Source organism: Chelon labrosus (genome assembly GCF_963514085.1).
Source record: "Chelon labrosus genome assembly, chromosome: 11".
In the NCBI taxonomy this organism is placed as follows: Eukaryota; Metazoa; Chordata; class Actinopteri; order Mugiliformes; family Mugilidae; genus Chelon; species Chelon labrosus.
The window spans coordinates 28,386,483-28,408,365 of NC_140344.1; the positions used below are offsets into that span (position 1 = coordinate 28,386,483).

Consider the following 21,883-nt stretch of genomic DNA (forward strand, 5'->3'; position numbering starts at 1 on the left):
CTGAGTGACCGCTTACCCCTCTGTGTTAATTATACAGTAGAGTCAGCTCTGACCATACGGCCTCTTTTGCCAAAGACTTTTCGGAGCAGTGAGGGTCAGTAATGTGTGATAATCTGAGGCAGGCAGAAGAGTGAGAGCTCTTGGGGAGTGGATCGGCTCAAAGCTTCTTTAATCTCCTAATCTTTAATAGAGTAGCTCTTGTTAGCTGGTCTTGGCCCTAGAGGAAAACTCGGGGCTGCCAGAGCTCCTCTGTTCCTGCCAATTACAATCGCATCAACATGCACCGACACAGTCACTCATACGTTTCACACATACTGATGCTGCAGGATGAGAAAACGAAAACAGATGCATCTACAGGGAAAACAGTTTGACATAAATGAGGCATTTAGGCCTCAGAAACAGATTCTCTCTCGTGTTATTGTCTTAAACACAATCAAACACTATCCTTCTTTCCCCATCTTTCCACATCTGCCTTTCCTATCATCCGTCAGTCCTGCTTACTGTCTGCAGCTCCCCCGAGGCCAGCGCCATATCATTCATCTGTCTGATGAGGACTTTCATCAGCAAATAGCTGGAGGCCTCTCTGCAGATTTCCACAAAGGCATTATTCATTCATCAGCCGAGTCTCTGAGGTAGGAAGTAAAGACCTCAGATGGTGATGCCACAGCCGAGCCGGTCCCTTTAGACACCCGTGTTAAAATGTCTGTGCAGCTGAAAGCGAAGAGTTGTGCTTGTGACGACCATTTTTTTAGGAAATTGTTTTTATTTATTAGTCAACTTCAGTCAAACTTCACCTCTTTGGCCATTTATGAATTAGCTGGGAGTCGGGTGGAATTCGCCAAGATGGAGACGGCCGGAGACGCTACACTGAGCTTCAAAACTGCTCTTCAGGACACCATCACGGAGGGTTGATCCATCTCTATTTGCAGTTAATGAATCGGTATTATGCCATATTTCAAAACTTGGAAAAACAAAAAGTGTATTAACTGTTGGAATCTGAAAATCGCAAAAAATAGTCCATTTGCCGTTGTTTCAGCTTTTGGAGGGATATCTTTGGTATAGGAGTTTTTCTTTCTTACTATAGCACCTGTAAATCTGAAAATTGGTGGAGTTCTGAGAGGCTGACTTTCAGAATGAGCTAATTTTTGTGGATTAACATTTGCACCCATGTTAGCGCTGTTCCTTCAGAGCTGATTTCACCAACACCCACTTCTCAGAGATTCTGCCTCACAGCTTGCCGCCGTCTCTCCGGTCTGAAACCCCCGAGCGCTGCCGCCGTAATGTCCTCTGAAGCGATGGAAACACGTCTGCTGGAGCGAGTGGCGGAGTGTGTGAGTAAGAGGATCAGCGGCCTCATTAAAGGAGGCAGTCAGCAGCCGAGCACTGACAGCGGCTTTGTGGACTAAATGACTGCCGGGAGAGATAAGAGCACATCAGGTGGACGGGCTTCACCTCGACAAACTCCTCTCTAACAGCGGCTCAGGATCTTCTGCTCTTCTTAATAGCCCAGAGCTGATGTAAGTCTGGGGGGGTGGGGAGGGTGAAAGCCTTTCACTCCAGCTGAGCTCAAACTTTTGTCTGGTGAGAGGAGCAAACGAGCATCACGTTGTTTTCTCATCCGTCAGCGGAAGAATTGTAAAAACATCGGCCGAATCGTCTTAATCTGATCGTACACTGGTAATTTAGAAAAACAAAAGACCAGACATGAATCAGAAGAACGTCTTTATCTCAAGATCACAAGCTCAGTCTTTCTCTATCTTGAAAGAACAAAGCTCGTTTTCTAATGATAACGAGCTAATTGCTTTATCACGAGAAGACAAAAGGTGAAGCCCCGTTCAGACCTCGTACTAATGTCCGCCCCGAGCAATCTGGTCTCACCTGTCCATCCTGGTCCTAATTAAAATGTGTCTCCACATGTGTCCCCAGCCAGCACTTGAGATCTGATCTCAGTGTGTGTGTCTGTAAATCAGCAGCGCCATCATGTGGTCAGTAGAATATTGTAGCAGCTGCTGTCTCTAATGGATCTCTACCTACCGCTGGATCAGAACCATCAACAGCTGCTTGTTGACTTGGAGACATGATCCAGATGTTGGAACAAGATGGAAAGACTCTCACACGTTAAGTCATCTCTCATTACTATATATTCTGCTTCGCTGTCTTAAACACGTCTGAGACATTCACAAAACCTGGAAATAATCAGAAAGTTGAATTTGGTCTGTGGTAGTTGTTGCATGCTGGGGCAGCAGGCTGAGAGCGACAGACACTAACAGACTCAACAAACTGATCCTCAAGGCCAGTGGTGTTGTCGGGGTGGAGCTGGACTCTGAACACAGTGTCAGAATCAAATAGCAGTGTCTCTAGAGCAGGGGAGTCGAACTCGTTTCAGTTCAGGGGCCTCACACACGCCCCAGTCTGATCTCAAGGGGAGCGACCAGTAACGCAGCATGAGAATAATAGCCTGTAAATAACATCAGATGTTTCCCTTTGTTTTAGAGCAAAGAAGAACATGATGATTTTACAAAACATTTCATGAAAAACTGGAAATGTACTGACTGTTGTTTAGTTCTAGTTGTGTAGTAGACAAACTAGGAACAGCAGTCTTCAGTCTTTAATATAATTTTCGCTCTATGCGACTTCACCCCGCGGCCCGATCCCTTCGTTGTTTAATTCCAGTTTGTTCTAACAACAGCTGTAGGAGGACGGCTCCACGGAACAGAGGTGTCTGGATGGTTGGGCAGGAAGGAGAGAAGATGGAGTGAATATATAAAACAGAGTGTGTGGGCGGAGGAGAGGGACGGAAACAAAGGGAAGCTGAAGAGTCTCTGACTGTCTCCAGTAAAGACAATAGAGGCGAGATAGACGGTACAGTAAGACGAGGGAAGGCTGCAGGCAACAAATAGAACAAGTCAACCTTCATCTGTGAACATCAGAGGAGACGAGACGATCGGATGAGACGCGTGTCTTTGGGTTTGTCTCTTGGAGGTTAAAAACAGAAGGCCTAATGACAGAACAGGCTTTTATTGAAACTGTGTCTGTGGTTTGTAAGTGCCTGTGTAGTTTTTGCAGGATACGAATCAAAGCCCAGACAGTATCACAAAAAGAATAAATGTATGAAATAACGTCACGGTGCAGTAAGGCGATGCGAGCAGCGTTGACTGACGTGAGGTCGGTCCAGAGATATCGCACGTAATCACAGCGACGGGAACGAACCGCGAGTGACAGGAAGTCTATTCAAGTCCCAAAGAGCTGTAGATGAATGTGGTCAGCCGCTGAACTTTTCATCTTAATGAAGTGTCACCTGCCAAACCAGCGCGACTCCATCTCGTTAGCAGACGCTCTGGGGTTTCCTCCAAGGAGTTAAACCTGGAACAACGTCTTTATATTGGTGATTAAGGCTTTAAGGCTTACTACATGGTGGTTCTGGTGGAATCTTGGCCCGCGTTGGTCCACAGTAGCAACACAGGCCACGATTTTACTTTTTAAGAACCAAACAAATCCCAAATTATTGTTTTATTGCAGACTCCAACACATCCAGTAGCAGGAACCACTAAGCAAGCTTTTATTTTGATATAATTTAGTCATAAATCACTGCCAACAAAGTGGGTGGCTGTGAACATAGACATAATTTTAGTTGGAATCGTATAACTAATTATAACATATTGTGAGTCAGTGTCATGTTTCCAACTCTTTACTTCTTCTTGCCGTTGGATGAAAATGTTGTTGCTGTTCAGCCTGGTAGGAGAAATGTGTGCCAGCCTCATGGTTTGGGGAGCCTAGTGATAAATCTTCTCTGCACTACTTGAGGCTTTTAGTCAGCGCTGTGATTTACACTGATGTAGCCCTCGATCTCTGCTGCAGCCAGGATTGATGTTCTCTTTTGGTCGAGTCTCTGCAGCGCCCATGGAAGGATTTTTTCTGTTTCTGTTGCTGGACTATTTTTAAAACACACATGTGCGTTCAGTAGCCTATAAACAGACAGGAGTCTAACCTCATGCTAGCTTTCTGGTGAAGGTTGTCTTCACGTGGAGACCACTTATAGGAAATTCCTGGGCAAGACAAAGTTCTCTGCGACCTGCTCATAAGATTAACATTCATGGAAGTGGTTGACCCTAACGTGGGGAAGATTGCTTTTCTGGGAAGAACCTGATTCATTGCTGTTGAACGTTTTGTTGCAGGAAAACTCTGTGTATTGAAGAATGGAAGAAAGAGTTTCTGTTAACTGCTGATCAGTGGTCTACAGCAGCTTGGAGGAATTTTAGCCCATTCCTCAGAACAGAACCACTTCAGTTCTGAGATGTTGCTGGGTTTCCTCACATCAACTGCTTGCTTCAGGTCCTTCCACAACATTTCTATTGGATTAAGGTCAGGACTTTGACTTGGCCGTTCCTAAACATTCATCTTGTTCTTCTTTAACCGTTCTTTTGTAGAACCACTTGTGTTCTTGGTTCTCGTTGTCTTGCTGCATGACCCAGTTTCTCTTCACATTCAGCTCATGGACAGATGTCCTGACATTTTCTTTTAGAGTTCACTGGTAGAATTCACAATTCATTGGTCCATCAATGATGACAAGCCGTCCTGGTCCAGATGCAGCAGAACAGGCCCAAACCAGGACATTAGCACCCCCATGTTTGATGGAGGGATGAGGTTCTGATGCTGGAATGATGCAGTGTTGTTTCATCTCATTTAAACCAAACTATTCTACTTTGGTCTCATCTGTCCACTAAACATTGTCCCAATAGTCTTCTGTCTTGTCCACATGATGTTTAGAAATGTTCTTCTTGGAGAGCAGTGTCTTTGTCCATCACACCATGGTTGTTCAGTGGATTCATCAACATTAACATTAGCCAATGTGAGAGAGGCCTTTAGCTGCTTAGAAGTTCCCCTGGGTTCCTTTGGGATCTCTCAGACTATTATGGAGTGTTCTTTGTTGGTGGACCACTCCTGTGGAGGGGAACAGTCGTCTTCAATCTGTCTGACTGTGGATTATTTGTGGGTTCCAAACTCTTTAGAGATGGTTCTGGAACCTTTTCCAGCCTGATGATCAACAACAACTCTTTCTCTGAGCTCCTCAGAAAGCTCCTTTGTCCACAAACATGTGTTGTGAAGATCAGACTGAGACAAATCCCTGATTTATTTCATCTAAACCAGGAACTGAACCACACCTGAGTCTCATTACATTGATGGAAACACTTCTGAACACATGGACTCTGATTGAATCCTAGAGGAGCTCCTCTCTGATATGTAATATTGGCTCATTTTCCTTAATAAACAAATACACAAGTCTAATATTTCTGTTTCATGAGTTTGATTGGGTTCTCTTTTTCTACATTCAGGACTTGTGTGAAGATCTGCTGATTTTTGAGTAATTTTTATGCAGAAATGTAGAAAATGTCCTCACTTTCAAAGATATAAAACTGAAGCTGGTCCTCACAACGTTAGCCAAACAAACAACACGTAAACGAAATGCCACCAACTCCCCAGGCAGCTGAGCTTGACTTCCTCATTTTTATTCTGCTCTGCACTTCTTCTGATGATCAATCAGAGATCAGACAGGCCTGTATTCTGAGGCTCGAATATGAGCCACTCAGCAAATGTGTGCTTGCCAACCTTATCTACAGCCACTAACACAGTGTGGAGCGGCACCTCGAGGTTGCCAGAGCAGGAATTACTGTCATAAGCTGATGGGCTCACAGGACAAGAAGCTGCTTTGGGGCTCCTTTGTATAATTCATCAGAACGCCTGTGACAGGAGTTTGTCATCAGTCGGGCTGTAGCAGTGAGTGTGTCTCCTTAAATCAAGAAGAAAACATAAAATCATCTTAATAACGTCTAATGCTCGAGCTCTCCACCGCCCCGTGTGGCTTCAGGAATTAACAGGAAGCTTCGGTTTGACTCTCAGCCAGATGGATCCTTCAGACGGTGAAGAGCGTTCTGTTGCATAATAACCAAGAACACTCACCAGGCAGGGCAGAGCCGGAGTGGACAGGTGGCTGATGTTGAACTCCCACCTCTCCACACACTAAAGCAGCAGCAGCAGCAGCAGCCCAGTCATCACAGGCTGACATTTACAAACCCTCCTGCCCCCGCAAATCATGTGGAACTCTACTTCCACACGCCAGGTTCCTGATGAATGAACTTCCCAGCATGCAATGGTGCTGCAGCACCTGGAGTGTTTTGTTCGCTGTGCTTCTGGTGTAAACACTCAATTATGAGGCGCGTTTCAACCCATACGGAGAAAAAAGTACTTCTGTTCTTAATTGGATAGTTCTTCAACGACGTATGTGACGGCAATTAAGGCATAAAGGCCTAAATCGTTATTTCGCTGTCAGTATTTTTAACAATGGAGACGATAGCGGACTATAAATCTCTAAATCTTTGCAGGGGCATGATCAGTTCCCAACGAGACGACTCCAGACCAATTTTATTGCCCAGAAACTGTTTGTAGATGGGGGAAGTTGGTCCGGCTCCCAGGTTGTGTTCATTTATTCGATATTTAATAGTAGATATAGACTCAATAGACTAATCAGTTCCCAACGGAGCAACTCCAGGCTAATCTTGTCATAGCTTAAAAATATAAATTTCCTGCTTTTATTCTTGAACTCCATTAAACTGCACACAAGGTCCAGTTTTATTGTAAACACAGAAAGGTCTGTCGTGTCATGAGTTTAGACATTATAAATTCCTACGCGTGGAGCGTAGAATGTAAGGGATGAAATGGATGTTGGGTTTCTACTTCTTGTTCAATATGGGCGGCGCCATCTTGTCTGAGTTTGGATCCAGAGTCTGCTCTACCTCCACCAGCTGGTACAAAATGTTAGATTATACAAGATACTTATTTATTTCTTCTTCTTCTTCTTCTTCTCAGATCCTTGAGTTTGGTCTGTTTACAGGACAACTACTCATCTAGAAGCTTTCAAACAGATAAACGGGACGTTCCTACAGGACCACTTCACCCAGCGGTTGTCAATGAAAACTGTCAATCATCATGATGTCACATCCTGTTTCTGTAGCTTCAAATAACTATAACGAAAAAATAGAGATTTGAACGTAAATCAACGTTATATTAACTACCGGAAATAAAATAAAAAGTTATTTGGTGTGTGTTTTAGTTTGCCCCAAATCCCGCCCACTGACATGGAGGGGGTGGAGCTTATGACCTATACTGCAGCCAGTCACCAGCGGGAACTCCACATGTTTTAGCTGGACTTTGGAGGAGCTGTCACAGCTATGGGTGAAAGAATCTATCAAAGTGCATGATGGGAAATGAAGCAGCTGCTGTCATATCAGAGAGCAGTGTAGTTTCTACTTTTTTCAGAGAATCCCATGATCAGAATTCTTCTTTATGAAAGTCAGGGACATTGTTCTGCAACAGGCAGGTGGCTAATGGCTGAATATGTCATGATTTTAGCTTTAAACTACATTTATTATTATTCTGTTTGGGCTGCAGGGCAGTGCAAAGTAAGCATGACACATGGAGACAGATTAATCAAGACAAAAACGTCTTACTTTCTAATTATAGCAAAACTGATATATTTTCCACAAGTCAGATGTGCTGGTGCCTTTCCTTACAGAATATTTCCAGGAAATCTGAGGATTTTCAGCGTAGATTCAGTCTCTGAGTGTTTTAATCCCCTCTGCTGCTGACTGAAACCAGGTGCTGCTCTCATGCTGCACAGCAAATCACCTTTAGTCACTATCTGACTCTGAGATCACCCAGCCACCCTGATGTAAGCCCCACAATCCCTCATGTCCTAAATTCATTGTTACAGCTCTCCTCCCCTGATCTGCCCCCGGCCTGCAGAGGTCACAGCAACAAACTCTCCTCCGGTCTCCAGCCTCCGTCTCCTCTCGGCCAATAAATCAGGACATACTTCACTGGGGACGTTGGCGACGAAGTTGAGCTCAGATCGTTTCGTTTTCCATCAGCCAGTCAGCACATTTTGATTAATCCGTTCATTCCAGTACCGGTCCGTGGAGAAGCTAATTATGCTAAATTCATGTCACATTAGATTTACTGCAAATATGAAGTGGAAAAGCAGCTCAGCTCATCAGTCTGACAAATAGATTTATTATTATTATTTTTATTAAATGCCAGTGTAAGATAATCAAATATCTTAGAAAAGAATATCTGCTGCTACATGTGTAAGGTTTTAAATTGGCTAATAAATATTGTGGTGGCAGCGATGTTTGGATTCATGATGAAGGAAGTAAAAGTAGTTTCATCTCGTGTGATGATGTGGGCGCAGAGGTTTGAATTATTTTAGATTTTAATGTGTTTAAACCTGCTTCAGTTTCATGTATTTTCTACATTTATTTTTTATTTTTTTTGTCAGTTTAGACTCTACAGCCGTATTCACACGGGACTAGTTTCACATGTAATTACTGCACTTACCGCAAACTGCCTGCCCTATTTCTCCTAACAGAGGTCCTGTGGTAAAACTAATCCAGTGCCAATCATCTCATCATGTGATTTAGGAGCTTTATTTATTTTATTTATTTTTATTTTTGTTCAATTTGCATAATTTTTTGCTGCCTCTTTTCTCTCAAGAATTATGAAGGCTGTGTTATAAATCAATGTCTGGACAGACGTGATGGTGTAAAGTTGAGATGTCGCTGACCTATTCACAGAAAAACGTGTCAAGACAAATGTCTTATGTCCTGGGGGACAAACGACCTCCTCAACCTGTCCATGCAGCAGGACAGAGACAGCAGCCTGTCACTGAACGAGCTTCTCTGCCTGACTATGGTGTCCTGTAGAGGGTGGTGGACGTTGTTCATGATGGACCAGAGTTTGTTCTGGGTCCTTGCATCTACCACTGATCCAAGGGACTCCAGCTCTGTCCCTACCACAGAGTCCTCCTCCTGTATCAGCTTGTCCAGCTGTGAGGTGTTCTTCTTCTTAGTGCTGCCTCCCCAGGACACCACAGCATAGAAGAGGACACTGGCAACGATAGTCTGGTAGAACATGTCCAGCAGCTTCCTGCAGATATTAAACAACCTTAGCCTCCTGAGGAAATAGAGACGGCTCTGACCTTTTTTTACTGAGTCTGTGTTAGACCACCAGTCCAGTTTGTGATCCAGATGTAGACCCAGGTACTTAGAGGTCTGGAGCAGCTCTACACACTCCCCATTGATGGTTACAGACTGCAGGTGGGGCCTGGACCTCCAGAAATCCACTACCATCTCCTTGGTTTCAGCTGTACTGATCAGAAGGTGGTTCTCTTCGCACCATGAGACCAAGTTGTTCACCAGATTCTTGTCCTCCTGCTCCTGTCCATCCCTGATACACCCTACAATTACAGTGTCATCTGAGAACTTCTGCTTATGAACTGACTCTGTGTTGCACTTGAAGTCGGAGGTGTACAGGGTGAATGGGACTGGGGAGAGCACAGTCACCAGCTGTGTTGCCAATGTTGCCTGTTTGCCATTTGTTGCTGGATATGTGGTGAAAAGTTGCAGCCTGGAAACCAGACAAGCTTCCCCTGCACACTAATGTTTCTAGCGTAAAGTTTTAGTCAGACTCTCTCTGTTGGGAACTGAATATTTTCCTGCAAAGATCTGCTGGGCCAATCAAATTGTTTTGGGGCGTGGCCTAAAACAGTGATGGACAGAAGAGTAACAGTAGTTGTAGACGTCATCTGAGCCGTGGAGTTGAATTAGCTTCCAACTAAAGTCCAGTCTCTGACTGGTTGGAGGACTATCCAGTTGATGCAGAGGTGTTTTTTCTCTGAATTAGTTGAGACCCAAACTCAGTTTTATCAGACTCATATTCAACCAATAATCGAGTCTGAAGGCAATAAAATGTTGATTCATCAGAGCTGAAATCAGCCACAACAGCTATAAATGTGTTTGAATAAGAGAGGACTAAAATAACAGCTTAAATTTGGACGTCTTGTTATCAGTTCCTCTTTATTCTCAGCTGGAGAGAGGAAAGAGGAAACGATAACTTTCTGACGTTTTTATCACACTGCAGAAAATGTGTCGGCTTCCTGTTTGAGATATTTATTTGAGACTTTGAGTCTGAAAAGGACTATGTATAACCTGGGGGTAGATCGAGGACTTTCATACTGGTGAGTAGGACTCCCTCATGGATGTCACTGTTCATGTCGTCGTGGTGTGCTGTAGATTGGCTTGACTTTGTTGGGACTTATCTACTTTCAAACGGCATCAAACATCCTCTGGAATGGAAAATGAACTAAATGCGCAAAACTGCAGTTCCTCAAATGTGCAACACTTTTCACCACGGCTCTCTGTAAAGATAAAACCTTCCATGCAAACGTGCACAGAAATGCTGCAGCAGATAAATACGCAGTTAAGGACAACTGTTTTGTTTTTCAAAACCACAGAGACCTTAGAGAGAAATGAACGTCTGGTTCATTCCATCACACCTGTAAAAAGCAAACAAATGCAAACTTCCATAAACTGCAGTTCCCCTATTGGCCACTAGAGGCTGACCACAGGAGCAACTTGTGTTCCTAATATTTTGAAATTGTAGTCAGTGGGCTAGACTAAATAACAGAAATGCTTCAGTGTTTTATTCAGTCCAGTTTAACATCACCACAACGAACAACCACCATCTTTCTGACTCTGGTTCTACATCAACTCAACATCAGAGCAGCCATGAAGGAGGATTTAGTGTACCTAATGAACTGGCAATGAAGTATAGTCTAAGATTCACACATTAAATTACTTCAGCATTGGAAATATGATTCAAAAATACAACCACTTTTTTGCCAAACTAAAAATAATTGCCTACAGTTCCTCAAATGGCCACTAGAGGCTCCAACGGCGAGTCAATCCTCTTTGACGTCCATTTTAAAAAACTTTACACCAGATATAAACATGTTCATGGCCTGGCATGAAATAAAGTTTTGGTCTCTAGAGCTAATTTATTCATTCATGACAACTTAACTTGTCATGAATGGAGAAATTATATGAAGGTTCTGCAGAATAAGGGGGCATGGCTGCTTTGAGTGACAGGTGTGGGGGTTCTCTCCGGTTGCTAGCTTCACTTACGAACTCACCTCTTCTACCATGTTTGAATTAGCTGGGAGCTGGGTGGAGTTGGGTGGAGTTCAGTGGAGTTGGGCATTGCCAAGATGGCGTCAACCAGAGACGCCACACTGAGCTTCAAAACTTCAGGGCGACGTCACAGATGCAAAGATGCAAAGTTTCAGAGTACATTTTTCCTCTTTGCTTTGGATCAAAAACCTTTAAATGCGCCACAGCGTTCATGTGGGTGCAGCCGAGGCACCTGCTGGAGCGTCGACTGCAGCCTGGTGGGCGGTCTCTCGGTTTGGGATGAAACCTGACAGTGTGTGGGAAGCTCTCGCGTCCATTCTTCTCCTGCCACCGAGCCAGAGAACAACACAGTCCTTTCCTCTCTATCTGCATCTGACTCTGCAATCACCGTCTCCCAGCTCCTGTCAGGGCTGAGACAGCAAAACAAGACTCGACTTGAAGAATGAAAGAACTGGAAATGATGCTGAACACAATGAAAAAAACATTGATCCTTCAAGACGATACAAAAAATATATACTCTCATTTTCTCTGTGATTAGTGCAGACTCAAAAAATACACTGAATGGCCAAAAAAAAACAAAAGTCTCCACCTGGATTTAACTGATCAAACAGGTAGGAGCCTCCTATTGGATAATTACTGCATGGGTGATTATCTTTCAGCTGACAACAAGTTATTTAACCCCAACTGATGCAATGAGTTGCTTCTTATTTCTTCAACAACCATGTCTAAAGACACATCCTGTGGTCGTGGAAAAGATGTTAGTCTGTTTGAGAAGGGTCAAATCATTGGCATGCATCAAGCAGAGAAAACATCTAAGGAGATTGAAGGAACTACTAAAACTGGGTTAAGAACTGTCAAATGCATTATTAAAAACTGGAAGGATAGTGGGGAACCATCAGGGTAAGAAGAGAGGCAGATGAAGTGATGCACCCATCATGCCTAGTGTCTACTGTACAAGCCTGTGGGGGCAGTGCTATGATCTGGGGTTGCTGCAGTTGCTCAGGTCTAGGTTCAGCAACATTATGTGTCCAAAGAATGAGGTCAGCTGACTACCTGAATATACTGAATGACCAGGTTATTCCATCAATGGATCATATTCCAAGATGACAATGCCAGGATTCATGGGGCTCAGATTGTGAAAGAGTGGTTCAGGGAGTATGAGACATCATTTTCACGCATGGATTGTCCACCACAGAGTCCAGACCTTAACCCCATTGAGAATCTTTGGGATGTGCTGGAGAAGGCTTTGTGCAGTGGTCAGACTCTCCCATCATCAATACAAGATCTTTATCAAACTATTTTATTTCAAATCTAAACGTGAGCATTTGAAGGAGCACGAGGAGAACGATTCTCTGATCTGACGAGACAAAGAACAAGACTGTTTAGAGTCTGAGTCCAGATGTAAACTCCACAGTACGTCCGTCAACACGTCCAGCTATCGAAACAGGATCTTCATGGAATATTCACACTTTCAAAATAAAAGACCCATTCTTACTAAGTAGAAACACAGATTTTTTTTAACTGCCTTTTAACTTTTAGATTCTTGTGCAATGTATTTAATATTTATTAATTATAATCGTACTTTGTCTGTGAATAAGATTGTTAGTGAGTGCATGTAGTATTTATTTATGTATATTTTATGTTTGTATTCTTAAAAGCAATGATTTTACTTTTCAATTAATGACAATAAAGGCTTTTCTAATTTGTAATTTCTTTCTAATTTTCTTTATTTGTACATATGCAAATTTTATTTATTTTTTATTTATTCTTTTTATTTATTTACTTTTTTGCTTTATAACTATCTTCCACTTATTTGTGTTTTTTAGCAGTTTTTTTTATGTGGCACGTGACAAGATGCTTTAAAGTTTATTTACTGTAATTAAGATGAAGTCAGTGGATGAGTTCAAACTATTAGTGTTGTTATTTTAATTAATGTCTCTCTCTCTCTTTTTCTCTCTCTCTCTCTCCTGGAGGCGGCCGCTATGGGGTGGTAGTGGGCGTGGCTCCGTAGCCAGGCGCTGACGTCAGTGGGAGCTGTTCAAAGTGCTGTGGTGCTGAAGACACAACTCCGCTCTGCGCTCAGTCAGACGCTCTCTCCTCCTCTTCTCTCTCTCTCTCTCTCTCTCTTTATTTTTCTCTCTCTCTCCGGTTCTCCCTTTCTCTCCGTGGCTCCGTCTCTCAATCTCTCGGTCGGTCGCTCGTTCCGCGGCCGTCTCCTGGTCCGTGAACGCTGGATTTCACCTCCTCCATTAGCGCTCAGGACGGGAGGAACCACGCGAGGAGAAGGAGAAGGAGGAGAAGACGCACATGAGGGAGAGATTTCAAACAAGTAAGTCTCCTCTTTTCCTCTTTTCCCTCTCTTCCCTCTCTTCCTCTCTTCCTCTCCGCGTGTGTGTTTGTGTGTGATGTGTCGAAGCAGCAGCAGCAGCAGCTTCACACCTCCACACATAATAAATCAAGTGTTTTTTATTTTATTTTATTTAAATATCTCTGGGTTGTGTGATATTTAAATACAACCTCGCCTCGTCTGTAATTATTACCCAGTGTGGGTGCGTGCGCGTGTGTGTGTGTGTGTGTGTGTGTGTGTGTGTGTGTGTCTTCCAGCCGCGCCTAAATCTTCCCCTGTGCCTGCCTGGGGTAAAACATTTGACTCATATTTGCATGATCCAATGCTTAGACATGCTCTCTCTCTCTCTCTCATTCTCTCTCTCACACACACACGCACATAAACAAACACTCTCATGCACACACACACACTTTTTCTTTGCGTGAGATGAGATGAATGAAAATACAAATAGAAAGCATCTCTCTCTCTCTGTGTATCTGTGCTGGGAGTCTAGTTCCAGTTTGCCTGCTAGTAGCGGCTCAATGGTTTCAGTGGTTTACAGGAGGAGGAGGAGGAGGAGGAGGAGGGTGCTTCATCATCATCATCATCATATCATACTGGGAGGACTGGTCTGTTAATGATCAGGCTCGTGCAGCTTCCGTGGCTCGTGGTGGAAAGTGTCTGAGTTTTTATTTATTTATTTATTTATTTTAATTCTAGAGTACATTTAGGTGTGGCCCGTCTCCCCTCTCCTCCCCTCTCCTCCCCTCTCATCGCTCATTTCCTCCTCCTCTCCTGTTCCTTTTCCTTCATCTTGTTTGCATAAAAATTATCCCTTTTAAATGTTCACTCACTCGTCACTTCATTAGGTACACTAGTGCCACTCAGTCGTGTTTGGCTGCGTCTCTGTGTTCGTCAGGACTTTAGGATATTTTAGACCAAGCTGTAATGTTTCTGTTAGTAAAAGTCACTAATGAGGAAATTTAAATGTACACTCTTACACACTGGCCAGTTTATAAGGTACACCAGTGAATTCATTCTAATATAGCCGTCTTGCTCTAAATCTTGTCTACACGGAGGCATTCTGGTGTTCAGCTTTATTTTATAATAACCGGAGCTCGTCGTCATGACTTGGGGAGACGATCTATGTTTCAGAATGTGTGGGAAATTCTTTTAACAAGAATTACAGAGTCACTGGAGTCTCGTTTTAAAGTTTTAATTGCAATAGTGAGGTTACATTCACTGGGCTAGAGACGGTTACAGAGAGACAGCCTTGCTGGGGAGACGACCTTGTTAGAACTCAGCTAGTCACAACAAAGCAGCTGTAGACTGGGAGCATCGGTGCCTTATCTGTGGGACCTTTCCTCTACTGTTTAATAAGAAGATGAGAGAAAATATCTTGTGCGACAGTTTAATCTCTGTATTTTTCCAAAGCAGAACAAGCTGTGAAGTATCTCTCTCTCACTGAGAGCAAAGGAAAACCTCTGTTAGTAAAAGTAAAGAAAAAAACAAAAAACTTAAACTCACTTGCCACTTCATTAGGAACACTAGTGAATACATTCTAATACAGCAGCCCTGCTCCAGATCCAGATCCTATCTGTTCTGTTAAACTGGATTGTTCTGTTGTTTAGCCTGGCTCACTGACTTAAACTTTCTAAATAACCAGGAACATGTGTCGGTGCAACAACAACACAACAACGAGAGAGAAGGATCGCAGCTTGTTCTGAAATATGTCTCACCTCCCCACGACGGTCTCTAAAATGAAAAAACACAAACTCCATTCTCCACGACGATCACAACCTTTCTGACGCTGTTTCTACATCAACTGGAGCAGCCACGAAGGAGGATTTAGAGCAGGACCGATGCATTAGAGTGTACCTAATGAACTGACCAGTGAGAGTATATTGGGAATCGCCCATTAACTGATTCAGTTTACATCTCTGCGTTGTTTTATCTCACTCAGTGGAGGCTTGGAAGCTATAAAAGTACTCGCTGTCTCACGGACTAAAAGCGAAGGCAGCTGTCATCCGCAGACTGAGTGAAATTCATTTTTATTACTGACTTCAAAGAGCTGCTTCTGCATCACCTTTACACGAGAAACTTTGTGGAGGTTTCTATTGGTCAGTGTGGTGAAGTTTAAGCTGCACACCAGTTATTAAAAACTCCCAACTTTCACTTCCTGATATCTGAGAAGCTTTCACAATCTACAATGACTGAGCTATGAGATATTTTGCTTCTGAAGCCGTCTGACAGCTCACGAGGACATTTATGAAAAGAAAAAAATCATACATGATATATATTTAAAGAGGATGGTTATTCTGTGGATGGAGAGCAGTTTGGTTCCTCTCCGTGTGGATTCAGATCTGGGCCCGTAGCCCAGCTCTTCTCACATTGGCCCAATTATCTCTTTATCAGAGTTAATCCTGTGCCTTTAGTCAAAACACTACGGCTGCTTCTGATTCTGTGACTTATTTAGTTGTGTTTATTGGCTGCCACCACTACCAGCACCACCAGCACCACCAGCAGCAGCAGCAGAAGTCTTCACAATATGCCCGCATCTTTAAACGGAATCGTGAGGCTAACCTCGTCAGCCTGGCTCTCCTGACGTCTCCTTCGTTTGCCAGATTGATCGCTTAAATCATCACCTTCTGTTTGATATTCTTTCTTTTTTAATTCCCTCGTCGGTGCTTGATTGTGAGATTAGTTTGTTTGTTTCAAATAAAGGCTGCGGGGCGCCGGTGATTAATATCTCAGAATGAAGCCGTGATCAGTGTTTATGGATTTAGCTTCTGTTTGTGCTGCATTTTTCAAAAGCATCCAAGGAAATAGTTTTATTTTTACTGCTGTCACATCCAGAGGCCTTTCGGCTAAAAAGTGGTGAGAAGGTCAAACCGTCGTCCTCCTCCTCCTCTTGTCTGTCCACGTCAACCAATCAGGCCTCTGGGTGTCCTGCAGACTGGGTTTCTGTTCGTGACAGAGCAGGCAGGTGGTTGAGTGGAGCTGGCAGGTCGATAGGGCTTTCAGGTGGGCGGGGGACTGGAGGGGGGTCACCCACGGCGGTGGAGCGACACCTGATAGTCCAGGATCCTGTTTCTACTTGTGAGCAGGTGGACAGACATCACGAATACTCTTTAATAACTTAACTGCAGTACAGTACGGGCAGGGAGTTGCGCTTGCGCTTGTTCCTAAAATGTTTGAGGTTTTATCTCTCACCATGAAACGAATGAATATGCACTTAACTGTCTCAAAGGGTCCTGACACATTTGCTGGCGGGAGCACTATTTAATTAGTTCTTATTGTATTCTTTCCCAAAAGTGAAATTTTAACTGGAGGACAGATGTTTTTCATTAAGTTTGCATCCCAAAAGGCAAAGCTGTTTGGGCTTTATTGCACTAACAATACAATTTTAAATTAACAACTTTTGTTTTGTAGCTAATGTTAACATCAGCTGTTTTTGTCGTCAGAGGCTTCATGCTCTTTCAGTTTCAAGGGGAACTTGACCCCGCAAATACTTCCAATTTGACGGCTGTGTAATTTTATAAATTCATTTTTTCACTATAGATGTTTTCATTTGCCTTACTGACACATTTGTAATCTTAATGCTCCTTTTGGTTGGTTCCTTCCATCTGAAGAACTCTGTAGTAACCATGATAACCGCGCAGGTTCAACGCTAACTGTGGTGTGATTTTAGCATCAGCGTATTAGCTTGTTATACTAAATAATTTAAAGTTGGAAGTCTAACAAAACAAATATTTATTTTAAAACGGAATTTATGGTTAAATAATGTCAGTAAGAGCTACATATTGAAAATGTGTTGTCTAGTTAGCTGTGTTAGCTAGCTAAGAACTTCTGTTGTACTGAGGTATTGTTTTTGAAGTTGACGTCCCACAAAACAGGAAACAGACACGAGTTGTCTTTTTTTTCATGTAAATAATGTTAGTAAAACCATATGTTGAAAATGTGTTGACTAGCTAACGGTGCCGCATAGTTGGCTGTATTGACTAGCTAAAGAATGTTTTTGAAGTTGAAGTCCAAGAAATCAGGAAATTGTTGTTTTGTTTTTGTTTTTCAATCTATGTTTACTAGATTCTTGTTAAATAATTTTAGCAAATATTGCTGTTTAGAATGTGTTGGCTTTCTAATGTTTTACGTAGCTAAGTGTTCTGGCTAGCTAACAGTGTCGATTAGCTATCTGTATTGGCGAATTAACAGATTTTGTAGTGTTACTTTTGTTGTGTTAGCCAGCTATGGAATCTCAGTTATTGTCTTTAGAAACAACTCTTGAGGATATTATCCAACTGTTCTGGATAGCTAACGGTATTGGCTAGCTACCTTTGCTGACTAGTTAACAAGGTTTGTTGTGTTACCTTTGTTGTGTTAGCTAGCCATTTTATAAAAATCTCCCGCTAATGTCATTAAAAAATGTCTCTTTTTCTTTTACACTATCTCCAGTTAATGTCTCTAGAAACTAACTGTTGGCTATCTGACTGTTCTGGAGAGCTAACCGTGTTGGCTAGCTATCAGTGCTGGCTAGTTAACAGGTTTTTCCTTTGTTGTGTTAGTGTAACAGTTAGCTTGCCGTGGACATGATTTGTTTTTCGTCTTCTTTTTTGCAGAATCCCCAGTTAATGTCAGCAAAAAGCTAGCTAACTGTGCTGGGTAGCTAAATGTACTGGCTAGCTAACTGTTCTGGCTAGCTAATGGTGCTTGCTAGCTAACTGTTTTGGCTCATTAAAAGGTTTTGTTGAGTAACTTGTCAGTAAAAACTACAGTTTGAGACTATTTTGACTTTCTGAGTGTTCTGACTAGCTAACAGTGTTGGTTAGCTAAACTGCTAAACATGTTTTTGTTGTTTTTAAATGAAGCTATGCAGGACTTTCATGTCTATAAATTCAGATCAATAAAATATATTTCTATTTATTGATTGACTCTTCTGTGGACTGGACGGCATGCATGACGCTGTTTCACAGACACACCTCATTTATTATACAACATCAGGTTAGAGTTAATGTTTTTATTGTTTATTTACTATTTAGTGAATTACATTTTAATAATTATTCATCCATTAGCTGGGGACTCCTCTAATGTCCCTCCTTGGTTACCTCAGATCTCCGCCACAAACTAGGACATCAAGCCACGGGAGGAGCAAACCTCCTACCACCCCTCCGCTTCTTTCTACTTCTCGTCAAAGATCTTTCTTTATACGTGAACCGAGGCTTCACAGTCCATTGCGTCTCCCTCTCATTTTCTCTCCCCTCCCTCCTCTAGGTGCTCTCATATGAGCCTGAATAGAGGTTATTGTCCAGGCGGCTGGCAGCAGATCCACGGTCAGACAAGACGCCTGATCCGACGTAACCAAACAAAGGTAGAGTTCAGGCTGCAGCAAACACCATTTCTTTTTCCCTTTCAAACCTGGCTTTACAGATGAAATCTATATCCGTCCCTGCGTTGCCGGCCTGTGAGGCGGCGAGCGGTCTGCAGCAGAGATGAGAGGCTTGTTGTGGACTCTGGAGTGGAGGCCTGCTGTCTTTTGAATCAGCTAAGCTTGAAGGATGTGCGATACCTGTGGGCTTGTGCTGTTAATTTCAAGCCACGGAGACACAAACGCGGCATGAAATGCGGCTTCTTTGTCCGACTCGCACTTTACTGGAACTGAACAGAAACTTTAACTCTGCAATTTGACCATAAGGCGCAAAAATAAAAAAGGTGAACGGCCGTCACTGAGACTGATTTGTTGCTTTGTTTCACTTCTTTTATTGAAGCTGACACCGTGTCTGATGTTATTTCATTTCATGCTGCCGTGTTTGATTTGCTGTAATCAGTCAGTGGCTCTTTCCTCAGTAGTTCACAGTGATATTAGATTTGTATGTGATGTAACACAACATCAGTAATGGACGGAAGCTTTTATCTGGTGTTTTTTACGAACATGTAGTTTTTACGTTTACACGAACGCTAATCACAGCAGACCGATGGATGAGGTGTAGAGGTTCTGGTGGTGGTAACCATGGTAACCTTTACTAATCATCTCCTAATGAATCAGCATCAGGGGAGGAGTTTTCAGGAGGGACAGAGACATGGTGGTCCTTCTTCTTCTTCTTCTTGTCCTCTTCCTCCTTCTTCTTCTTGTCCTCTTCCTTCTTCTTCTTCTTCTTCTTCTTCTTGTCCTCTTCCTTCTTGTTCTTCTTCTTGTCCTCTTCCTTCTTGTTCTTCTTCTTCTCCTTCTTGTCCTCTTCCTCCTCCTCCTTCTTTTTCTTCTCCTTCTTGTCCTCTTCCTCCTCCTCCTCCTTCTTTTTCTTCTCCTTCTTGTCCTCTTCCTCCTCCTCCTTCTTCTTCTTCTTCTTCTTCTTCTTCTTCTCCTTCTTCTCCATTATCTTTTTATCTTACTCTGCCTTCTTCTTCTACTGGTCATCTTGGTCATCATCTTCTACTCTGTCAATTCAGGGTTGGAGAGAAAGATGGAAAAGCTTCTCCTCCTCCTCCTTCTTGTCCTAATACTTGTCTTTCTCCTTCGCCTCCTTCTTCTCTTCTGATCTGAATGAATTTGTCTTTGTTAGTCCTCTGGTGTCAGTTGTTTTTATCTAACAGTGCACATTGATCCAGTTTGTCCAGATGTTGTCTGCGGCATCGTTCTGTCCTGATTCCTAAATATCATCAAACACGATGATCTGGACGTTTGTCTGTTCGGCTGGTTCCGGTAATTCGATGTTGCTGCACCTGGGCGTGAACTTCAGCGCAGAACATCATTATGTTTGGTTTTAGGTTTGACAGATTGCTGGAGGAATCTGAAGCTTTAGTTGGAGGTCTGCACGCTTTGTGATGTAGGTGTCACTCTAGAAACATGAAATATATCAGTCAGTGCTTGATTTAGGAAAATAAAATCTCTAACATCTCTGACTTTTAACATTTCCACCCTAATTTTGTTAGTTATCGTCAATGCTGTGCTCTTAAATCTATGCAAGCAACATGATTTTAAAGTATGGCTTCCTCTTCTTCATGTTGTTTTTAGATGCAGCTTCGTAGATCAGTGTTTAGTTGAGAAATAAGGGCATTGAGAAATATGAGTGTAAGAACAGAACAGCAGATACTAAATAATGCAATAAGACACGTTAAGGTCTCGTGGTTTGCCCTGTAACCTCTCTCTGACTCTGCGATCACTGTCAAGTTTCAGCAGGTTTAGACGATCGAGTCAAGCTTCAGCTGCATCAGCGTAAAGATCGTCATCATCCTCAGTTACCCAGGCGCCTCGGCCTCTCCGTTCGAAATGAAGCTTTTAGCAGAGCAGCAGGCGAGCACACGTCACTCAGGCTGAAAACACAGAGAGCTGTTACTATTGAACAGAACCGAGTCACGTTTTATTGTCCGCTCCGTCTTTTAGTCTCAGCTTCCGAGATGAAAACATCACTCTTTCACACGTAGCAGCAGAAGTGTCTGCAGGCAGGTGGAACCGGTTCATTTGCAGTAAGTTTGCACCTTCTTTCGAGCATAAAAACTAAAAAATGTGCCAAATTCTCAAGTTCCCAAAGCCTTTGTGATTTAACCACAGCACAAAATGATTGGGTGAGATGACGTCTGTCGGCTCCAGGGCGAAGCAGACCAGACCAGACAGCTACTCACTGAAAGCCTTCAGGATTAGCTATTTCATGGGATTGTCACCCTGATCCTCTGGGGTTTGTGTGCACGTCCTACTTAAAGCCACATCTGGTCAACACTGCAGAAGGAGTCCTTTAAATGAAGTCAGAATAAAACTTCTAAAAAAAGCTTTCGTTTTATATGTTGAGACAAATAGATAATGGAGCATGTGTCAAGTTTAAACAATAATTGGGTTTAATGGCTGCTAGAATTTTACCAAACTATCCCGAGATGATATTATGGTAATGCTAGACACTCGATGTTAGCAAGTACGGTCAGGAATCGGCTCAGTATGTAGATTCTGCAGAAGAAGTCCTTTAACCTGCATCAAATGAAGGTCTGTTTGCTCAGATATGTTTAAACACAAAAGGCTTGTATCGCCAATGCAATTACATATTTGTATTCTTAGTTCTCTCCTAAGCTCTGTGCAGCTCTGTGGGTTGTTATTCTGGTTTTATTTTAAGATTCAACCCTTGATCGGCTCCCATCCGGACGTAGCGTTGTCGTGGTTCACTTCTGTTACATCAAACATGGCAGAATTGTGGTTGACAAACTCTAGAGCGTCTGTGTCTTCTGATTCGCTGCCCTTGCACGTAGGCACTGAAGTAGAGGTCCTTTAATCTGAAGCAAATGAAAGTCAGTTTGGTTCCAGTTAAAGTTCTCAATAAAGCACCAGCACATTCACATTCGCTTGTTTCGCTTGTTTGGTTAGTTCCGCGGGACACTTTCAAAAACGCCAACTTTTCTGGAGCCAGTATCAACTTTAAACACAATATTTTGTTCAATAAACACATTTATATTTATATTATGATATGGGGTTTAGTGGCTACTAGAATAGCACCAAACTGTGACTTCAAAACCAACTGAGCTCTTCATATTTTTATACAGCCGTACTTGTAGAACATTT

General features: G+C 42.8%; 1 protein-coding gene across 1 annotated transcript in view; it reads left to right on the forward strand.

Moving 5' to 3' along the window:
• The first annotated feature begins 13,045 nt into the window (after nucleotides 1-13,045).
• The window catches only part of smpd3 (sphingomyelin phosphodiesterase 3), an 80,999-nt gene continuing 72,161 nt past the window's right edge, over nucleotides 13,046-21,883 (forward strand). Inside the window, exons 1-2 of the mRNA XM_084555022.1 lie at nucleotides 13,046-13,350; nucleotides 18,616-18,712. The gene's annotated coding sequence lies outside the window, so the exon portion shown is untranslated. The remainder of the gene's footprint in view (nucleotides 13,351-18,615; nucleotides 18,713-21,883) is intronic.